This window comes from Rattus rattus, chromosome 3 (assembly GCF_011064425.1).
Source record: "Rattus rattus isolate New Zealand chromosome 3, Rrattus_CSIRO_v1, whole genome shotgun sequence".
NCBI lineage: Eukaryota > Metazoa > Chordata > Mammalia > Rodentia > Muridae > Rattus > Rattus rattus.
In genome coordinates, this window is record NC_046156.1 from 189,247,453 (window position 1) to 189,269,360 (window position 21,908).

General features: G+C 40.6%; 1 pseudogene; it reads left to right on the forward strand.

Moving 5' to 3' along the window:
- Nucleotides 1-7,902: 7,902 nt before the first annotated feature.
- On the forward strand, nt 7,903-9,745 carry LOC116896034 (annotated as a pseudogene).
- Nucleotides 9,746-21,908: the final 12,163 nt, after the last annotated feature.

Consider the following 21,908-nt stretch of genomic DNA (forward strand, 5'->3'; position numbering starts at 1 on the left):
AAAAAACCTAAGGACATCTGGGACCCTGCACACAGACACCCAGGAGAAGTAGGGGCAGGCCCTTCTGGTTCCCACCCACAGGGACAGCTGAACATCAGTGGACAGGAATGACTACACGCCTGAGATCAGAACACTGTTCCCATAACTGACTGAAAGAAAACAGGAAAACAGGTCTAGAGTACTCCTGACACACAGGCCTATAGTACAGTCAAGCCACAGTCAGAAATAGCAAAACAAGGTAACACCAGAGACAACCTGATGGCAAGAGGCAGGCATTGGAACCCAAGCAACAGAAACCAAGAATACAGGGCATCACTGGAGCCCAATTATCCCATGGAAGCAAACATTGAATACACAAACACACCAGAAAAACAAGATCTACATTTAAAATCACATTTTATCATGATGATGGAGTTCATAAATAACTCCCTTAAGGAAATACAGGACAACACAAGTAAACAACTAGAAGCCCTTAAAGAGGAAACACAAAAATCCCTTAAAGAATTACTGGGAAAAACAACAAAATGGGAGATGGAAATGAACAAACCAATCCAGGAGTTAAAAATGGAAATAGAAAGAATAAAGAAAGCACACAGGGAGACAACTCTGTAGATAGAAAACAAAGGGAAGAGATCAGGAGTTACAGATGCGAGCATCACCAATAGAATACAAGACATAGAAAAGAGAATCTCAGGAACAGAAGATTCCATATAAATCATCAACACAACTGTCAAAGAAAATGTAAAACAGAAAAATCTATTAGCCTAATATATCCCGGAAATCCAGGACACAATGAGAAGATCAAACATAAGGATAATAGGTATAGAAGAGAGTGAAGACTCCCAAATCAAAGGACCAGTAAATATCTTCAACAAAATCATAGAAGGGAAATTCCCTAACCTAAAGAAAGAGATGCCCATAAACATACAAGAAGCCTACAGAACTCCAAATAGATTGGACCAGAAAAGAAAATCCTCCCGTCACATAATAGTCAAAAAACCAAATGCACAAAACAAAGAAAGAATATTAAAAGCAGTAAAGGAAAAAGGTCAAGTGACATATAAAGGCAAACCTATCAGAAGACCAGACTCCTCACCAGAGACTTTGCAATCCTGAAGATTCTGGAGAGATATCATACTGACCCTGAGAGAACACGAATGCCAGTTGAGGTTACAGTATCCAGCAAAACTCTCAAGTAGCATAGATGGAGAAACCAAGATAGTCCATAACAAAATCAAATTTATACAATATCTTTCTACAAATCCAGCCCTAAAAGGATAATAAATGGCAAAGCCCAAAAAAGGAAGTGAGCTATACCCTAGAAAAAGCAAGAAACTGATCTTTTTGCAACAAAACAAAGAGAAGACAAGCACACAAACATAATCTCACCTCAAAATATGAAGCTAACAGGAAGCAACAATCACTGTTCCTTAATATTTATCAATATCAATGGACTCAATTCCCCAACAAAAAGACACAGATTAACAAACTGTATACATAATGAGGACCCAGTGTTCTGCTGCCTAAAGGAAAAACACCTCAGAGACAAAGAAAGATGCTACCTCAGAGTAAAAGGCTGGAAAACAACTTTCCAAGCAAATGGTCTGAAGAAGCAAGCTAGAGTAGCCATTCTAATATTGAATAAAATTGGTTTTCAACCCAAGGTCATCAAATAAGGAAGGACACTTCATATTCATCAAAGGAAAAAATCCAACCAGATGAGCTCTCAATTCTAAATATCTATACCCAAATACAAGGGCACCTAATACATAAAAGAAACCTTACTAAACATCACCTACTGGAACTCACACAATAAGAGTAGGCGATTTCAACACCCCACTTTCATCAATGGACAGATCATGGAAACAGAAATTGATCAGAGACATAGACAGACTAAGAGAAGTCATGAACCAAATGGATTTAAGAGACATTTATAGAACATTCTATCCTAAAACAAAATGATATACCTTCTCACCACCTCATGGTACTTTCTCCAAAACTGAGCATATAATCAGTCACAAAACAGGACTCAGCAGATACAGAAAGACAGAAATAATCCCATGTGTCCTATCAGACCACGATGGGCTAAAGCTGGTCTTCAACAACAATAAGGAAAGAATGCCCACATATATATGGAAGTTGAACAATGTTCTACTCAATGATATCCTGGTCAAGGAAGAAATAAAGAAAGAAATTAAAGACTTCTTAAAATTTAATGAAAATAAAGTACAACATACCCAACCTTACGGGACTTAATGAAAGCTGTGCTAAGAGGAAAACTCATAGCTCTGAATGCCTTCAGAAAGAAACAGGAAAGAGCATATATCGGCAGCTTAACAGCACCTCTAAAACCTCTAAACAAAAAAGAAGCAAATACACCCAGGAATAGTAGAAGGCAGGAAATAATGAAACTCATAACTGAAATCAATCAAGTAGAAACAAAAAGGAATATACAACAGAATCAACAGAACCAAAAGCTGAGAAAATCTTTGGAAAATCAACAAGATAGATAAACCCTTAGACAGACTAAGCAGACGACACAGAAAGAGTATCCAAATTAACAAAAATGAGAAATGTAAAGGGAGCCATAACAACAAAATAAGAGGAAATTCAAAAAATCATCAGATCCTACTACAAAAGCCTATATTCCACAAAATGTGAAAATCTGGAGGAAATGAACAACTTTCTTGCAAATACCAGCTACCAAAGTTAAATCAGTAACATATAAACCATTTAAACAACCTCATAACTCCTATAGAAATAGAAGCAGTAATTAAAAAGTCTCCCAACCAAAAAGAGCCCAGGTCCAGATGGCTTCAGTGCAGAATTCTCTCAGACCTTCATAGACGACCTCATACCAAACTATACCACAAAATTGAAGCAGACTGAGCGCTACTGAATTCCTCTATGAAGCCATAATTTGTCTTATACCAAAATCACACTAAGACCCAGCAAAGAAAGAGAACTTAAGACCAACTTCTCTTATGAATATTGATGCAAAAATACTCAAGAAAATTCTTGCAAACTGAATGCAAGAATACATCAAAAAATTATCCACAATGATCAAGTAGGATTCATCCCAGGTATGCAGGAATGATTTAATATAGAGAAATCCATCAACGTATTCCACTATATAAGCAAACTGAAGGATAAAAACCAAATGATCATTTCATTAGATGCTGAGAAGGCATTTGACAAAATTCAACACTGCTTCATAATAAAAGACCTGTAAAGAATAGGAATTCAATGTCCATACCTAAACATAGTAAAAGTCATATACAGCAAATCAGTAGTTAATATCTAACTAAATTGAGAGAAACTTAAAATAATCCCACTAAAATCAGGGAGTAGACAAGGCTGCCCACTCTCTCCCTACTTTTTCAATATAGTTCTCTAAGACCTAGCAAGAGCAATCAGACAGCAAAAGGAGATCAAAGGGATACAGATTGGAAAGGAAGAAGTTAAAATATCAATATTTGCAGATGATATGATAGTATATTTAAGTGACTCCAAAAATTCCACCAGAGAACTATTAAACCTGATAAACACCTTCAGCAAAGTGGCTGGGTATAAAGTTATCTCAAATAAATCTGTAGCCTTCTTCTGCACAACAGAGAAATAAGCTGAGAAAGAAATTAGGGAAACAACACCCTTCGTAATAGTACCAAATAATATAAAACATCTTGGTGTGACTTTAACCAAGCACATGGAAGATGCATGTGATAAGAACTTCAAGTCTCTGAAGAAAGAAATTGAAAAAGATTTCAGAAGATGAAAAGATCTTCCATGCTCATGGATTGGCAGGATTAATATAGTAAAAATGGCCATTTTACCAAAAGCGATCAACAGATTCAATGCAATCCACATCAAAATTCCAGTCCAATTCTTCATAGTGCTAGACAGAATAATTTGCAAATTCACCTGGAATGTCTAAAAACTCAGGATAGCTAAAACTATCCTCAACAATGGAAGAACTTCCGGGGGAATCACTATCACTGAACTCAAGTAGTATTACAGAGCAATAATGAAAAAGACTCTATGGTATTGGTACAGAGACCGGCAGATAGAACAGTAGAATAGAATTGAAGACCCAGAAGTGAACCAAAACTAATGTGGTCCCTTGACTTTTGACTAAGGAGTCAAAACCATCCAGTGGAAAAAAAGTAGCGATTTCAGCAAATGGTGCTGGTTAATGAGAGGTCAGCATGTAGAATGCAGATTGATCCATTATCTCCCTGTACAAAGCTTACGTCCAAGGGTATTAAGGATCTCTACATCAAACCAGATACACTCATACTAATAGAAGAAAAAGTGGGGAAGAATCTCGAACACATGTGCACTGGAGAAAATTTCCTGAACAAAGCACCAATGGCTTATGCTCTAAGATGAAGAATTGCCAAATCGTATCTCGTAAAGCTATAAAGCTTCTGTAAGGCAAAGGACACTGTCCTTAGGACAAAATGATAACCAACAGATTTGGAAAATATCTTTATGAGTACTCCAACTGAGAAAGGGCTTATGTCCAAAATATACAATTAACTCATGATGTTAGACTGCAGGGAGACAAATAACCCTATTAAAAAATTGGATTGAGAGATAATCAAAGAATTCACAGATGAAGAATATTGAATGGCTGAGAAGTACTTAAAGAAATGTTCAACATCTTTAGTCATAAGGAAAATGCAAATCAAAACAACCCTGAGATTCCACCTCACACCAGTCAGAATGACTAAGACCAAAAACTCTGGGGACAGCAGATCCTGGCAAGGATGTGGAGAAAGAGGAACACTCCTCCATTGTTTGTGGGATTGCAGACTTGTACAAGCATTCTGGAAATCAGGCTGGAAGTTCCTCAGAAAATTGGACATTCCACTACCTATAGACCCAGTTATACCTTTCTTGAGCATCGACCCAAAAGATGCTCCAACATACAACAAAGACACATATTCCACTATGTTCATAGCAGCCTTATTTGTAATAGCCAGAAGCTGAAAAGAACCCAGATGCCCTTCAACAGAGGAATGGATACAGAAAAGTGGTACACCTACTCAATGGAATACTACTTAGCTATCAAAAATAATGACTTTATGGAAATTCATGGGCAAATGGATGGAACTGGAAAATATCATCCTGAGGGAGGTAACTCAATCACAGTAAAACACACATGGTATGCACTCATTGATAAGTGGATATTAGCCCAAATGCTTGAATTACCCAAGATGCAGAGAACACATGAAACTCACAAAGGATGACCAAAATGAGGATGGTTCACTCCTTCTCTCTCTCTCTCTCTCTGTGTCTGTGTGTGTGTGTGTGTGTGTGTGTGTGTGTGTGTGTGTGTATGTTGTGTATGAGAGAAAGAGAAAGACAGAGGGGGGAGGAGAGAAAGACAGAGAGAGAGAGAGAGAGAGAGAGAGAGAGAGAGAGAGAGAGAGAGAGTAGTTTAAATAGGGAGAGTTTGAGTAAACCATTTCTTTGTAACATAGGTATGCCTCATCATATCAATGGGTCACTTTGCCTCGACTGAACATAGGGTCTCCTACCTTATCTCCCTAAACAGTAGGGAAGAATCAGTAAAGGTCTTTAGAATCTTCACACAGCAAAGGATCTTCACAAAGCACAGACTAATTTGAATTTCCAATCTCCAAAATCCTCAGTCATTTGTTTGAAAAAATCTTAAGAGATTTGTTTTGAGACAAAAAATAAATTAAAGGACAGCAGAGCCCACCCTGGGCTGGAATACACAGATGTGAGCCAGAAATCATTTTTAAGCTCTGTGCAGTTGGTGACTACATCTCATCCTATTCTTCACAGCTCAACTTCCAAATCTAAAGCAGTTATTGATTGCAGAAAGAAAAGGGATTCAGGAAGTCCAACATTTTGCCAATTTTTTTTCAGTACACTTTTGTTTTTCTGTTGTTTTGTTTTGTTTTTCTGATTTCTATGAGGAGCCTTAAATAATATGCATGTCTTTCCTGTAAAATTATATTTCTTTGGGTTTTCTAGTAAAGGCATTTCTCTTACTAAACACTACTCAAATTTCCTCAGCAATAATCAAAGTTTGATGGATATATTTGTTATACATTATTGGTCATGTAAGCCTTTGGAGAAACATTCTCCTCATTTGATTACATCATGTCATTTATACAGCACTTTAACTCTCCTATTCCTATTAATTTTTAACATTGAATGCTGTGAATATAATTATTGACCTATAGCATTTAATTACTTTAGACTGAAGACCAGAACTTCCTGTTGCAAACACCTGCATTACAGATATTCGGAGTACAATGAATAAAACCATAGATGTGATTGATATAATAATGAAAAGAAAGCTTATATAACTATAGCCCATCCAAGAATAACTCACTTAATATTGTTTGTATACTTCTCGGGATTAGGAAATAATCTCTTTTTTAACTTGACTCTCTATGAAGAGTTCTGTCTTTCTCTTAGATTCACCTGACATAACACTACAGTATAAACAATACTTCTTACTTCTTTACCAGTTATACCGTAACATGTTTGTTGGTATATAATGACTCTGTGTCTCATATGAGTCTCCTGCAGATCAATATCCCCTAGTCTTCAGGAGTAACTTCTCATAAAAAAACCTACATCTTTAAATGTTTATCTATAAAGTTGAAGAATTAGGTGGCCACTGAAAAAATTAAGAACATTTAAATCAACTGAAAGCAAGTAGAATATTTTTTACTATATAGTATTATGAAGTATTTTATTATACTCCATATAAAGTCCTGGCTGCCTGGAACTCAGACAGACATAGATGTCTCTGATACCCAGGATAGGTACTAATAGTGAAAGAATAAAGGTTTGTAAACTATCCCCCACTGACCCTGCTTTGAGGGACAGTGCACCTCACAAAAGAATAACATCACATGTTATGGGGGAGTAGTCCAGCCATAGACCACCTTGCCTTGATAAGGCCTGGGTCAGCATAAAACATCCAGCCTTGATAAGGCCTGGCTCAACATAAACCATCTGGCCTCGATAAGGCCTGCCTTGACATAAGCCATCTGGCCTTGATAAGGCCTGTCTTAACAGTCCTGAGAAAAAAAGAGTTGGGGTCAGCTCACCCCAGGTGCAGGGCGCCCTGGAGTTGAACTGAGCCCAAGTTAGATCATGTGTGCCAATGTAAACAAACTAGTGAAATTGCTTTGCTTGGTGTAACTGTTGCCAACTAACTATGTAATTTTCCCTATGAATACCTTCCCTTAATTGTGCTTGGGGTCAGCTCCTCTGTTTCCTGTGTGAGATACGTGTCGTACCCAGAGCTCTGGTTCCTCAAATACACCTCTTGTTCATTACATCAAGACCGGTTTCTCATGAGTTCTTGAGGGTAGCGTCGTCTCAAGATTTGAGTGGGGGTCTTCCCCACCCTGGTGGTCTTTCATTTGGGGGCTCGTCCAGTATCTCATGACAACCCACAACTCGAAGACCTTCTTGGAGGTAAGGGGGATCTCCAATTGTGTCTCTGTGTGGGGCTGCTGTCTGTGTCTTTCTCAGTTCTGGTTAGTATCTGAAAAGCACCTTTGGTTTTGCAGCCGCTTTCTGGAGCTGTAGAGTTCAGAAGCTGTGGTTGACAGATGTGTCCAGAGGACCACATGCTGCACCCTGGGGGATGCTTCAGGGCAGCAGGAGAGCCAGGGATACCTGGTGGTCTCCTATGGGGTAGAAGAGAATAATATGTTCATCTTGGAAGAGAAACTTCAAAGACCTCTTCTGTTTGAAACTGCCTTTGGCTGGTGCCTGAGGACCAGGCATGGTCTTTGTTATCTGGATATAGTAATCTCTTTGTGTTTTCTGTTGTTTGTGTGTTTAGTGTTTTTTTTCTGTTGTTGTTGTTGTTGGTTCTTTTTTTTTTTTTTTTTTTTTTTTACGATGGGACAGATGGTAACTTCTCCTTTGAACCTGGCCGCTAGATCATTGGATTAAAGTTAGGGACAGAGCACATAATATGTCAGTTGAAGTTAAGAAGGGCAAGTGGCAGACTTCGGTGTCGGCTGACCCCTGAGGGCTCTTTCGACTTGGCTGTGATTCTTGATGTTAAAGCTCTTGTTTTTCAGGAAAAATTGGGAGCACATCCTGACCAGCAACCTTACATCTCGGTCTGGCAAGACATGGTTCAAAATCCTCTACCCTGAGTTAAGCCTTGGGTTAAACTTGGCTCACAAGCCCTGGCCTTCGTGGCATATCAGCCTTGCAGATGAAACTGAAGGCTCCTCCCAAACCGAAGCATCCAGTAGCCTCTGCTCCTCCTAAAATCTATCCCAAGATTGAGGAGCCTCCTGAATGGCCAGCTCCTCCCTTGCTTCCCCCATTTCCTCCCCAGCAACCTCTAATCTCTGCTCTGCAGGAAGAAGTAAGAAGTGGGGGTCCAGCCTCAGGAACCCGAAGCCGCAGAGTTCGGAGTCCTATGGAACCTGACTCCACTGTAGTCATGCCTTTACTTACTTATAGTATCCCAGTGGACCCCCCTAACCTTCAACTCCTCCAGTACTGGCCTTTCTCTTCTGCTGACCTTTATAACTGGAAGGCTAATCACCCCTCTTTCTCTGAGAATCCCTCTAGCCTTACTGGACTGATGGAGTCTTTGATGAACTCACATCAACCCACGTGGGACGACTGTCAGCAGCTCTTACAGATCTTATTCACTACAGAAGAGTGTGAACGGATCCTCCTGGAGGCATGCAAGAATGTGCTGATGGTCTGCTTACCTAGCTCTCTAATGAGATAGAAGCAGGTTTTCCTCTGGACCGGCCCAACTGGGATTTCAATACTGCAGCAGGTAGGGAACAACTGACAGTCTACTGCCAGGCTCTGGTGGCAGGTCTCAAGGGGGCCTTGAGACACCCTACTAATCTGGCTAAGGTAAGAGAAATATTGCAAGGGCCTGTGGAGCTGCCATCTGTTTTTCTAGAATGCCTCATGGAGGCTTACAGGAGATATAATCCTTTTGACCCTGCCTCTCCAGGACACCCGGCAGCAATGGTTATTGCTTTTATAGGACAGTCAGCGCCTGATATTAAAAAGAAATGGCAGCGCCTGGAAGGATTGCAAAACTATACTTTGCGGGATTTAGTTAAGGAGGCTGAGAAAGTGTATCACAAAAGAGAGACAAAGGAAAAGAGACAGGAAAGGGAAAAGAGAGAGGCAGAAGAGAGAGAGAGAGGAACAAAGGGATCATAGACAGACAAGGAATTTGACAAGGATTTTGGCCGTGGCGGTAGGAGAAAGAGGTAGGGCAAGATGCAGAGAAGGTGATAGGGCAGGATACAGACAGACAGGGAACCTGGGTGACAGAAGACTCAGAGCAGGAAATGGGCGAAGGAAACCTACCCTGGAAAAAGACCAATATGCCTGCTGCAAAGAGAAAGGCCACTAGGCACAAGAGTGCCCTAAGAGGAAAAAAAAGGACCATAAAGTACTGAACACACAAGAAGATGATGATTAGAGGGGACGGGGTTAGGCTCCCCTCCCAAAGCCTAGGGTAACCCTAACTGTGGAGGGGACCCCCTTACACTTTCTGGTGGATAAAGGTGCTGAATATTCTGTGTTGCAACAACTGTTAGGAAAATTAAGCACCAGAAAAAATGTCAAGGAGGCTCAGCTATGTCAGACTGAAGTAACCTATTTAGGTTACTCTTTAAAAGAAGGGAAATGGTGGCTGACAGAGGTCAGAAAGAAAACAGTTACACAGATTCCTATACCTACCACCCCCTGACAAGTAAGGGAGTTCTTGGGTACAGCTGGATTTTGTAGACTGTGGATTCCTGGGTTTGCCACAATGGCAGCCCCATTGAACGCTCTGACTAAAGATGAGAAAACAATCTCTTGGACCCCTGACCATCAGAAGGCTTTTGATGAGATCAAGAAAGCCTTATTATCGGCCCCTGCCCTGGCATTGCCAGATTTGACTAAGCCATTCACCTTATACATGGATGAGAGAGCTGGAGTGGCTAGAGGGGTTCTTACGCAGACTTTGGCACCATGGAAAAGACCAGTGGCCTACTTATTTAAAAAACTAGACCCAGTTGCGAGTGGATGTCCCTTTTGCCTAAGAGCCATTGTGGCCATAGCCCTACTTGTCAAAGATGCTGATAAATTGACCTTGGGACAGCAAACGACTATAATAGCCCCACACTCTTTTGAGAGTATTGTGCAACAGTCTCCGGATCAATGGATGTCGAATGCTAGAATGACACATTACCAAAGTCTGTTGTTGACTGATAGGATAAACTTTACCCTCCTGTCATCCTAAACCATGCCACCCTGCCACTGGACACTGAAGACTCAACCCCAGCACATCAATGTGAAGATATACTGGCAGAAGAGACAGGCATGAGAAAGGACTTAAGAGGCCAGCCATGGCCAGGAGGTTCCACCTGGTGCATGGATGGCAGCAGCTTCATGGTTGAAGGCAAACGGATGGCAGGGGCAGCTGTAGTGGACAGGACTGATGTCATCTGGGGTAGCCATCTATCAGAAGGAACCTCAGCACAGAAAGCTGAGTTGTAGCCCTCATCTGAGTCCTACAGATGGCAGAGGGCAAGACTGTAAACATCTATACAGACAGCAGGCATTCGTTTGCTACTGCACATGTACATGGGGCCATATAGAGACAGAGGGAACTGCTGACATCAGCAGGAAAAGATATTAAAAATAAAGAAGAGATACTTAGCCTATTGGAAGCAATCCACCTATCTAAGAAAGTGGCCATTATCCACTGTCTAGGCCACTAAAAGGAACAAAGCAGAATTGTAAAAGGTAACAGAATGGCAGACTCAGTAGCTGAAGAAGCAGTGCAGGTATGTAAAAGAAACCTTACTAAAGCTCAAAACACACATTGCACCTCACACAATAATAGTAGGAGTTTCAACACCCCACTCTCATCAATGGACAGATCATGGAAACAGAAATTAAACAGAGAAGTAGACAGACTAAGAGAAGTCATGAGCCAAATGGACTTAACGGATATTTATAGAACGTTCTAACCTAAAGCAAAAGGATATACCTTCTTCTCAGCTCCTCATGGTACTTTCTCCAAAATTGACCATATAATTGGTCAAAAAATGGGCCTCAACAGGTACAGAAAGATAGAAATAATCCCATGCGTGCTATCGGACCACCATGGCCTAAAGCTGGTCTTCAATAACAATAAGGGAAGAATGCTCACATATACGTGGAAATTGAACAATGCTCTACTCAATGATAACCTGGTCAAGGAAGAAATAAAGAAAGAAATTAAAAACTTTTTAGAATTTAATGAAAATGAAGATACAACATACCCAAATTTATGGGACACAATGAAAGCTGTGCTAAGAGGAAAACTCATAGCGCTGAGTGCCTGCAGAAAGAAACAGGAAAGAGCATATGTCAGCAGCTTGACTGCACACCTAAAAGCTCTAGAACAAAAAGAAGCAAATACACCCAGGAGGAGTAGAAGGCAGGAAATAATCAAACTCAGAGCTGAAATCAACCAAGTAGAAACAAAAAGGACCATAGAAAGAATCAACAGAACCAAAAGTTGGTTCTTTGAAAAAATCAACAAGATAGATAAACCCCTAGCCAGACTAACGAGAGGACACAGAGAGTGTGTCCAAATTAACAAAATCAGAAATGAAAAGGGAGACATAACTACACATTCAGAGGAAATTCAAAAAATCATCAGATCTTACTATAAAAGCCTATATTCAAAAAAACTTGAAAATCTACAGGAAATGGACAATTTCCTAGACAGATACCAGGTACCGAAGTTAAATCAGGAACAGATAAACCAGTTAAACAACCCCATAACTCCTAAGGAAATAGAAGAAGTCATTAAAGGTCTCCCAACCAAAAAGAGCCCAGGTCCAGACGGGTTTAGTGCAGAATTCTATCAGACCTTCAAAGAAGACCTCATACCAATACTATTCAAACTATTCCACAAAATTGAAACAGATGAAGCACTACCGAATTCCTTCTATGAAACCACAATTACTCTTATACCTAAACCACACAAAGACCCAACAAAGAAAGAGAACTTCAGACCAATTTCCCTTATGAACATCGATGCAAAAATATTCAACAAAATTCTGGCAAACCGAATCCAAGAGCACATCAAAACAATCATCCACCATGATCAAGTAGGCTTCATCCCAGGCATGCAGGGATGGTTTAATATACGGAAAACCATCAACGTGATCCATTATATAAACAAACTGAAAGAACAAAACCACATGATCATTTCATTAGATGCTGAGAAAGCATTTGACAAAATTCAACACCCCTTCATGATAAAAGTCCTGGAAAGAATAGGAATTCAAGGCCCATACCTAAACATAGTAAAAGCCATATACAGCAAACCAGTGGCTAACAATAAACTAAATGGAGAGAAACTTGAAGCAATCCCACTAAAATCAGGGACTAGACAAGGCTGCCCACTCTCTCCCTACTTATTCAATATTGTTCTTGAAGTTCTAGCCAGAGCAATCAGACAACAAAAGGAGGTCAAGAGGATACAGATCGGAAAAGAAGAAGTCAAAATATCACTATTTGCAGATGATATGATAGTATATTTAAGTGATCCCAAAAGTTCCACCAGAGAACTACTAAAGCTGATAAACAACTTCAGCAAAGTGGCTGGGTATAAAATTAACTCAAATAAATCAGTAGCCTCCCTCTACACAAAAGAGAAACAAGCCGAGAAAGAAATTAGGGAAATGACACCCTTCATAATAGACCCAAATAATATAAAGTACCTCGTGTGACTTTAACCAAGCAAGTAAAAGATTTGTACAACAAGAACTTCAAGACACTGAAGAAAGAAATTGAAGAAAGACCTCAGAAGATGGAAAGATCTCCCATGCTCATGGATTGGCAGGATTAATATAGTAAAATGGCCATTTTACCAAAAAGCCATCTACAGATTCAATGCAATCCCCATCAAAATACCAATCCAATTCTTCAAAGAGTTAGACAGAACAATTTGCAAATTCATCTGGAATAAAAAAAAACCCAGGATAGCTAAAACTATCCTCAACAATAAAAGGACTTCAGGGGGAATCGCTATCCCTGAACTCAAGCAGTATTACAGAGCAATAGTGATAAAAACTGCATGGTATTGGTACAGAGACAGACAGATAGACCAATGGAATAGAATTGAAGACCCAGAAATGAACCCACACACCTATGGTCACTTGATTTTTGACAAAGGAGCCCAAACCATCCAATGGAAAAAAGATAGCATTTTCAGCAAATGGTGCTGGTTCAACTGGAGGTCAACATGTAGAAGAATGCAGATCGATCCATGCTTATCACCCTGTACAAAGCTTAAGTCCAAGTGGATCAAGGACCTCCACATCAAACCAGACACACTCAAACTAGTAGAAGAAAAACTAGGGAAGCATCTGGAACACATGGGCACTGGAAAAAATTTCCTGAACAAAACACCAATGGCTTATGCTCTAAGATCAAGAATCGACAAATGGGATCTCATCAAACTACAAAGCTTCTGTAAGGCAAAGGACACTGTGGTTAGGACAAAACGGCAACCAACAGATTGGGAAAAGATCTTTACCAATCCTACAACAGATAGAGGCCTTATATCCAAAATATACAAAGAACTCAAAAAGTTAGACCGCAGGGAAACAAATAACCCTATTAAAAATGGGGTTCAGAGCTAAAAAAAGAATTCACAGCTGAGGAATGCCGAATGGCTGAGAAACACCTAAAGAAATGTTCAACATCTTTAGTCATCAGGGAAATGCAAATCAAAACAACCCTGAGATTTCACCTCACACCAGTGAGAATGGCTAAGATCAAAAACTCAGGTGACAGCAAATGCTGGCGAGGATGCGGAGAAAGAGGAACACTCCTCCATTGTTGGTGGGGTTGCAGACTGGTACAACCATTCTGGGAAATCAGTCTGGAGGTTCCTCAGAAAATTGGACATTGAACTGCCTGAGGATCCAGCTATACCTCTCTTGGGCATATACCCAAAAGATGCCCCAACATATAAAAAAAGACACGTGCTCCACTATGTTCATCGTAGCCTTATTTATAATAGCCAGAAGCTGGAAAGAACCCAGATGCCCTTCAACAGAGGAATGGATACAGAAAATGTTGTACATCTACACAATGGAATATTACTCAGCTATCAAAAACAACGACTTTATGAAATTCGTAGGCAAATGGTTGGAACTGGAAAATTTCATCCTGAGTGAGCTAACCCAATCACAGAAAGACATACATGGTATGCACTCATTGATAAGTGGCTATTAGCCCAAATGCTTGAATTACCCTAGATGCCTAGAACAAATGAAACTCAAGACGGATGATCAAAATGTGAATGCTTCACTCCTTCCTTAAAAGGGGAACAAGAATACCCTTGGCAGGGAAGAGAGAGGCAAAGATTAAAACAGAGACTGAAGGGACACCCATTCAGAGCCTGCCCCACATGTGGCCCATATATATACAGCCCCCCAATTAGACAAGATGGATGAAGCAAAAGAAGTGCAGAAGTGTAGATCGCTCCTGAGAGACACAGCCAGAATACAGCAAATACAGAGGTAAGGAATGCCAGCAGCAAACCACTGAACTGAGAATAGGACCCCTGGCTGGAAGGAATCAGAGAAAGAACTGGAAGAGCTTGAAGGGCTCGAGACCCCATATGTACAACAATGCCAACCAACCAGAGCTTCCAGGGACTAAGCCACTACCTAAAGACTATACATGGACTGACCCTGGACTCTGACCTCATAGGTAGCAATGAATATCCTAGTAAGAGCACCAGTGGAAGGGGAAGCCCTGGGTCCTGCTAAGACTGAACCCCCAGTGAACTAGATTGTTGGGGGGAGGGCGGCAATGGGGAGGGTGGGGAGGAACACCCATAAGGAAGGGAGGGGGGGGGATGTTTGCCGAAACAGAAAGGAAAGGGAATAACTTTTCGAAATGTATATAAGAAATATTCACGTTAATTAAAAAAAAAAAAAAAAAAAAAAAAAGACATGAAAAAAAGAAAAAAAAAAAAAAAGAAGCGGTGCAGGAGGTAATGATTATAACGAGGAGTTCCCTGTACCACCGAATAGTCCCAAAGCCAGACATCGTATACACCAAAGAAGATCACCAGCATATGGACGAGCTAGGGTTCTCACCTCCGGCGATGGACAAGAGGATGTATGCCCTGGATGGTAAACTGGCCCTACCCCAGACAGAAGGACATGCCTATGTGGACCACTTACAGCGCCTGACTCATTTGTGAACTAAACATCTTAAGACTCTGATCAAAGCCTCAAATTATTATATCCCTAAACTTTCAGAGACTGTTGACAGAGTTGTAAAAGACTGTGTGCTCTGTTCCATGATTAATGCAGGACATTTGAGACTTCCCCTAGGAAAGGGACTCAGAGGGAGTCGCCCGAGTGTCCATTGGGAAGTGGACTTCACTGAGGTCAAACCTACCAAGTATGGTAATAAGTATCTCGTAATTTTTATAGACACTTTTTCAGGATGGGTGGAGGCTTATCCTACTAAGTCAGAGACAGCCCCAGTAGTGGCTAGGAAGATCCTTGAAGAAATCTTTCCCAGGTTTGGAATACCCAAGATTATTGGGTCTGACAAAGGACCCTCATTTGTCACCCAGGTAAGTCAGGGACTGGCCACCCAACTGGGAATCAATTGGAAATTACATTGTGCATATAGACCCCAGAGTTCAGGACAGGTAGAAAGGATGAATAGAACTCTAAAGGAGACCTTAACAAAATTGGCCTTAGAGACCGGCGGAGGAGACTGGACTGTCCTTCCTTTCGCTCTGCTCCGAGTACGGAACACTCCTAGCCCTTTTGGCCTAACACCTTATGAGATTATGTATGGGAGTCTCCTGCCCCTCATTGAATCAGGTGGGGCCCCCTGCCCTGAGGCTCTTCCTAAAACCCTGTTTGCTTTAGAGACAGTCCAACGTGAAATCCTGAGCCGAGCGAAAGAAGCCTACAAGACGGGAAGTCCAGAGACGCCTCACCAGTTTCAAGTGGGAAATGCAGTCCTGGTCAGGCAACACCGAGCCGGGAATTTAGAATCTCATTGGAAAGGACCCTACCTAGTACTGTTAACCTCTCCCACTGCTGTTAAGGTAGATGGGATTGCTGCATGGGTCCACACTTCCTATCTAAGGGTGCACCAGATGTTTGCAAAAATGAATGGAAGCTGGAAAAGACTGCTAACCCTCTTAAACTTCGTCTCAGTCGTAAGCGCTTATAATTCCTATAACCCCCAGAAACTAACTTGGAAAGTCGTCTCGCAGATAGGGGTACAGTATGGGAACAAAGTAAAATGGCCCCTTTATGGACATGGTGGCCACCCCTCATGCCTGACACTTGCTCCTTAATGGCTGGACTAGATACATGGGACATCCCAGAACACACATATGAAGAAAAGCCTATAGATTCACATCCTATTTTAAAAAGATCTCTCTCAACCGGAGTAGTGTCCAAGGGGCAGCATGTGGCAGATAAACCTGGCTGCAAAGACTCTCCTGCCCAGAGACAGTTGAGACAAACTCCTTTTTACCTCTGTCCCAGAGATGTCAGGATTGGATGGAGGCCCACAGGTGTGGGGGGCTAGATCATTACTTTTATAAACAATGGACGTGTGAAACCACTGGAGATGCTTTTTGGAAACTGATGTCTTCTTGGGACCTAATCTCAGTTAATCGAAGCTCTACAGCATTGGAGATCGACCCCCTAAATATTATATATTACCAAGAAAGGGCGGGAATCCTGGGATTGGATGAGAGGAAGGATGTGGAGATTGCACTTTTATATGACTGGTTATGATCAGGGATTCACATTCTCCATTCGCCTTAACGTAGAGACTCCAGTTTCAGTCCCCATCGGGCCCAATACAGTCTTACCTGAAGCAAACCTTAGGCCTATCTCAGTACCACACCAACCACAGATTCCACCTAGAGCATTACTGTTGGAGTGCCACTAGGTGTCAGGACAGCTAAGGTAGCGGTTCCCTCCGGGGATACCCAACAGAGACTTCTCAATCTGCTACAAGGAGTCTTCCAGGTGTTAAATCAGATGGACCCCGGTATCACTAAATCATGTTGGCTCTATTTAGGGTCAGGACTGCTCTATTACGAAGGAATAGCAACTAACAGAGCTGTTACCTATAATAATCCACATCAGTTTTTTTTTTTCCCATGGGGATCCAGCCATAAACTAACCCTCACCAAAGTGTATAGGGCGGGTCTATTAGGGGGCCATTCCTAATACCTTTACTTCACTTTGTAACTCTACCCTAACTGTCAACTCATCTGCCGGTGCCTATTTGGTACCTCAAAATGATACTTGGTGGGCCTGCAGTACTGGACTAACTCCTCGTATTTCCACTTCAGTATTTAATCCTCACAGCGATTTTTGTGTTTTGGTTCAGTTAGTGCCTCAAGTTTATTACTACCTGTAGAGAGTTGTAACTGATGCATATGACATAAGATTAACCAGATTCAAAAGAGACCCTGTCGCCTTGACACTAGCAGTCCTATTGGGAGTTGGGCTGGCTGGCATATGGACTGGTACTGCAGCATTAGTCACCTCTCACCGCTCCTTTTCAGACTTAAGAGATGCAATGACTGAGGATCTAACGGCCGTAGAACAATCTGTTAGCAAGCTAGAAGAGTCACTCACTTATTTGTCTGAAGTAGTCTTGCAGAATCATAGGGGATTAATTTGCTATCTCTTAGAGGGGGATTATGTGCTGCCCTAAGAGAAGGTGTTGCTTCTATGTTGATCTTTCTGGTGTCATTAAAGACACCATGTACAAATTGCATGAAAGATTAGCCACAAGACAGAGAGAGAATCCAAACAAGGCTGGTTTGAAAGTTGGTTCTCTCACTCTCCTTGGCTCACCACCTTAATTTCCACACTCTTAGGGCACTTTGTTATTCTCTTGTTGCTTTTGGCATTTGGACACTGTATTTTAAATAAGTTAGTAGCTTTCGTTAGGGAAAGAGTTAATGCAGTGCAGATTTTAATGCTTCGCCAACAATATCATGCTTTAGAAGACCTTAGGGAGAAAGTGGAAGAAGTAGGCTATGAGTTCTAAGATTAGAACTAGTAACAAGCAGAAATGGGGAATGAAAGAAAAAGATTTTTAAACTATCCCCCACTGACCCTGCTGTGAGGGCCAGTGCACCTCACAAAAGACTAACATCACATGTTATGGGGAAATAGTTCAGCCATAGACCACCTGGCCTCAATAAGGCTTTGCTCAGCATGAACCATCCGGCCTCGATAAGGCCTGACTCAATATAAACCATCTGGCCCCAATAAGGCCTGGCTCAACATAAACCATCTGACCTTGATAAGGCCTGACTTAACAGTCCTGAGAAAAAAGAGTTGAGGTCAGCTCGTGCCAGATGCAGGGTAGCCTGGAGTTGATCTGAGCCCAAGTTAGATCATGTGTGCCAATGTAAACAAACTAGTGAAATTGCTTTGCTTTGTGTAACTGTTGCCAACTACCTATGTAATTTTCCCTATAAATACCTTCCCCTAATTGTGCTCAGGGTCCACTCCTCTGTCTCCTGTGTGAGATACATGTCATCCCCAGAGCTCTGGTTCCTCAAATACACCTCTTGTTCATTACATCAAGACCGGTTTCTCATGAGTTCTTGGGGGTTGCATCGTCTCGAGATTTGAGTGGGGGTCTTCCCTACCCCAGTGGTCTTTCAATAGCATGTACCAGGATTCCTGGCTTTAATTCCATTTTATTCAGCTGTGGCCTACCTTACCTGGGTAGAATTGCATACAGTGGACTAGAACTTTAATAAGTAGTAATGAAGAAAATGACTACAGATGAGTCAGCATAAAACAGAAAAGTACTCAATTGATGTTCTTCTTCTTAGAAGTCATGCTTATAGCCACTATTAGCCACCACACTGAAACACCACAGAAAGCACTTATTAGGTCTGAATTAGAAAGAAGAAAATTGCATCATGAGGGTTTGGCTCTCTTGTTCTTTTTCCTATGCACATTTCTGTGATAACTGAAAGCAATTATCATTCTCTCTCCCTAGTCCTTAGCTGCACTTATTACAAAATGGAATATATTCTTTATTTCTATCCAGTACAACTCTGAGATCATTGATAAAGTGTGCTCTCCTTATCTCAGGAAACAGTCAATACTATTCCCTTCTGAGTAAAAATATATGTTCTTTCCAATTCCATTAGCCACACTTACTGAAGTATACCGAGGTGCTCTCTGAAGAAATTGCTGTGCTGTGATAAAATGCTCTGGCAAAGGCAACTTAAGGCAGAAAGGAGTAATCTGTTGTTAGTAGAGAAATAGCATGAGAAGATTCTCCTAGCTTGCTAGCTGCAAAGCAACAGAAAATTCCTGCCAATCATAGCACTCTGAAATAAAAAGAAAGGACACTTTCTCATAAAGAAGAATTAATGATCCTTTACTCATAAGAAAATAACTTTGTTTTTGCTTCATAATGCAACACATCTATGAGCTGGAGTGTTGGTAGATTTCTCAATCTGCAAGGAGCTTTGAGTTATTTTGAATCAAGACAAACAATTGCTAAGAAAACAGCACCTGGTGAAAACTAGAATCTATGAAAACTTTTTCTTCTGCTTTGCCTTTAAAGGGAAGTTTAATCTTTGAATAACCTGTGCATTGGATGACTTGACTGGGTTCTCTCTGTGTCCTTATTAATGTGGCTCTAACTTTGGGGCTCTAGTGCACTAGATGTTGACAGTTTTGTCCTTCTTGTTGTTGTTGTTTGTTTACTTTACTTTTGTTTTGGTTTTTAGCTCTCAACTCTACAGTTCAATTTGCAGTGAATTCCAAGTAGATAAAATTTGAAGGAGGGAGTCTAATTATATCCATAGATAGAAGCAAAGAGAAATGAATTAGTGCACACATGCTTGTATTGAGCTGGCCCTCTCCATTATTAGTTCAAAATACCTTACTTAAGAAATAGTTATGAGAAAAGGCATTTTCACAAATCAATTAGACTTGATTGTGACAATCAATCTCCCACAGGCATCACTAAATCTCAACAATCATTCACAGATATCCCTGGAGTCTTGCTTCATCTGTGTAAAGTTGACAATTAATACTAAACATAACTGGTTCTACTTTGTGCTGATGAATAGATACTTATGCTTTACCTGGAATACATTTTCAAGTATATCAGTGAAAGATTTCCAAAGGGACACTCCAAGACGTCTGCTGATTTAGTACAGTTTAAGGGAGAACTCTTACATGAGATTGAGAAAGGATGGGCTTCAAATTAACATCTAGAGTCTAAAATGTAGGTGTTTAAAAATATCCAAATGTCCTGAATTCCAGATGATGAGTTAATAAAACAATATTTCTTTAGACCAGGTAGATTTAGCACAGGTCTACTATATAGACCTATATAATAGATCCGTATAGTAGACCTTTTTGGAGAAAAAAAGAGGGAAAAGAAGAAAATTTATTTTTCTAAGTCATGTCTGAATCCTGTTAAAATACATGATAAAATCTCATCCTTTGTATCTGCCAGCAACATTGTTCATTCATTTCAAAATCAGCAGTATGATTCCTGATTTATGAAAACACAGACAGGTCCTTTATGCAAATTAAGACATAGCACTTTTTCTCTTGCATATCAGAACTTGAGATTTTTACCAGTACAGACACTGGGCTAAACAAACTCCTTAGCTCCCATTACTATTGACCTTGGCTCTTGGCCACTGTCCTCAATGCTAGAACTCACATGTCAGCTTTTCCCCGGTGTACAATCATCTTTATGCCTTTGGCTACCCCTGCTAATGAGATTAAAATACTCCAGAAAAGCACTAGAAATGCCACTGATGAGAAAATCAGAACATTATTTTCTAGAGGCAGAATCCTGTTTACTGCTCAGTGGGTCCATAATTGCAATATTTAACCAGAAGCGTTCTTTCAGAAAATGTTTCAAGTGTAATAATAATTTTTTTTCTAATATTTCAGCTGACAAAAGTACTTTCCGCAAAATAGCATTTAAATTATTTTCACTCTGAGGTATATTACCAGTGAGTCAGTTCCAAAGTAGTGACCGGGACTGCATGACTCCAAACTCAGCACCATCTGCTAACCTCCTGCCACATCAGAGCTGGTATGCAAGTTAGTGACATGGCTTGTGGTGCAGTGTTCCTGGTAATGCTCAGCCATCGTCCTTTGTTAGTTAGCTTCCTCATTTTGTCCTCTGGCCTCTAGTTCCTTCCTCATTTCATATCAGTCTTTGCACTGAACGCTGCTTTTTAGAGAGGCTGCACCACTAATTTGTCTGTGTTCTATTGTTAAGCTTGCCACATGATAGTGGCCAAAAACACAGACATCCAGTTTCTCACAATTCTGTTGTGTGGAATTCCAGGGTCAAGGCCTTCACAAAACTATTTTCTTCTGTGCTTCCTCCTCTGATATAAATTGCATTTTTCTATCTGTCTTCATACAATCTAATCTTATACTGTCTTTGTGGATCTTGTCCATGTCTGAAAAGGAAACCAGTCACATTGGGTTAGGATCCATACAAATGACCTCAACAGACCCTTACTGATTGAAAAACCCTATTCCCAACATAGGTGCATTATTTTGTACTGTGATTATGGCTTTGATATGTAGAATACAAGCAATTCATAGGCACCCACACATCCCTTGCCTTCTTATTCTTTTTCAGGGAAACTTGTTTCCTTTCTCAGGAGAAGCAGGATTATTGAGACACTCTGATTAGTTCTTGCTTGTGATTCCCACGTGGCTGTTTATCTTCATTTCCTTCTTTCTTTATGAAGCAAAGTTGATTTCTTCAGGTCCAGACACAGGCTGTCCAATTTGGTGAGGTTTTATATCATCTAATGTTACAGAAGTTGAACTTTTAAT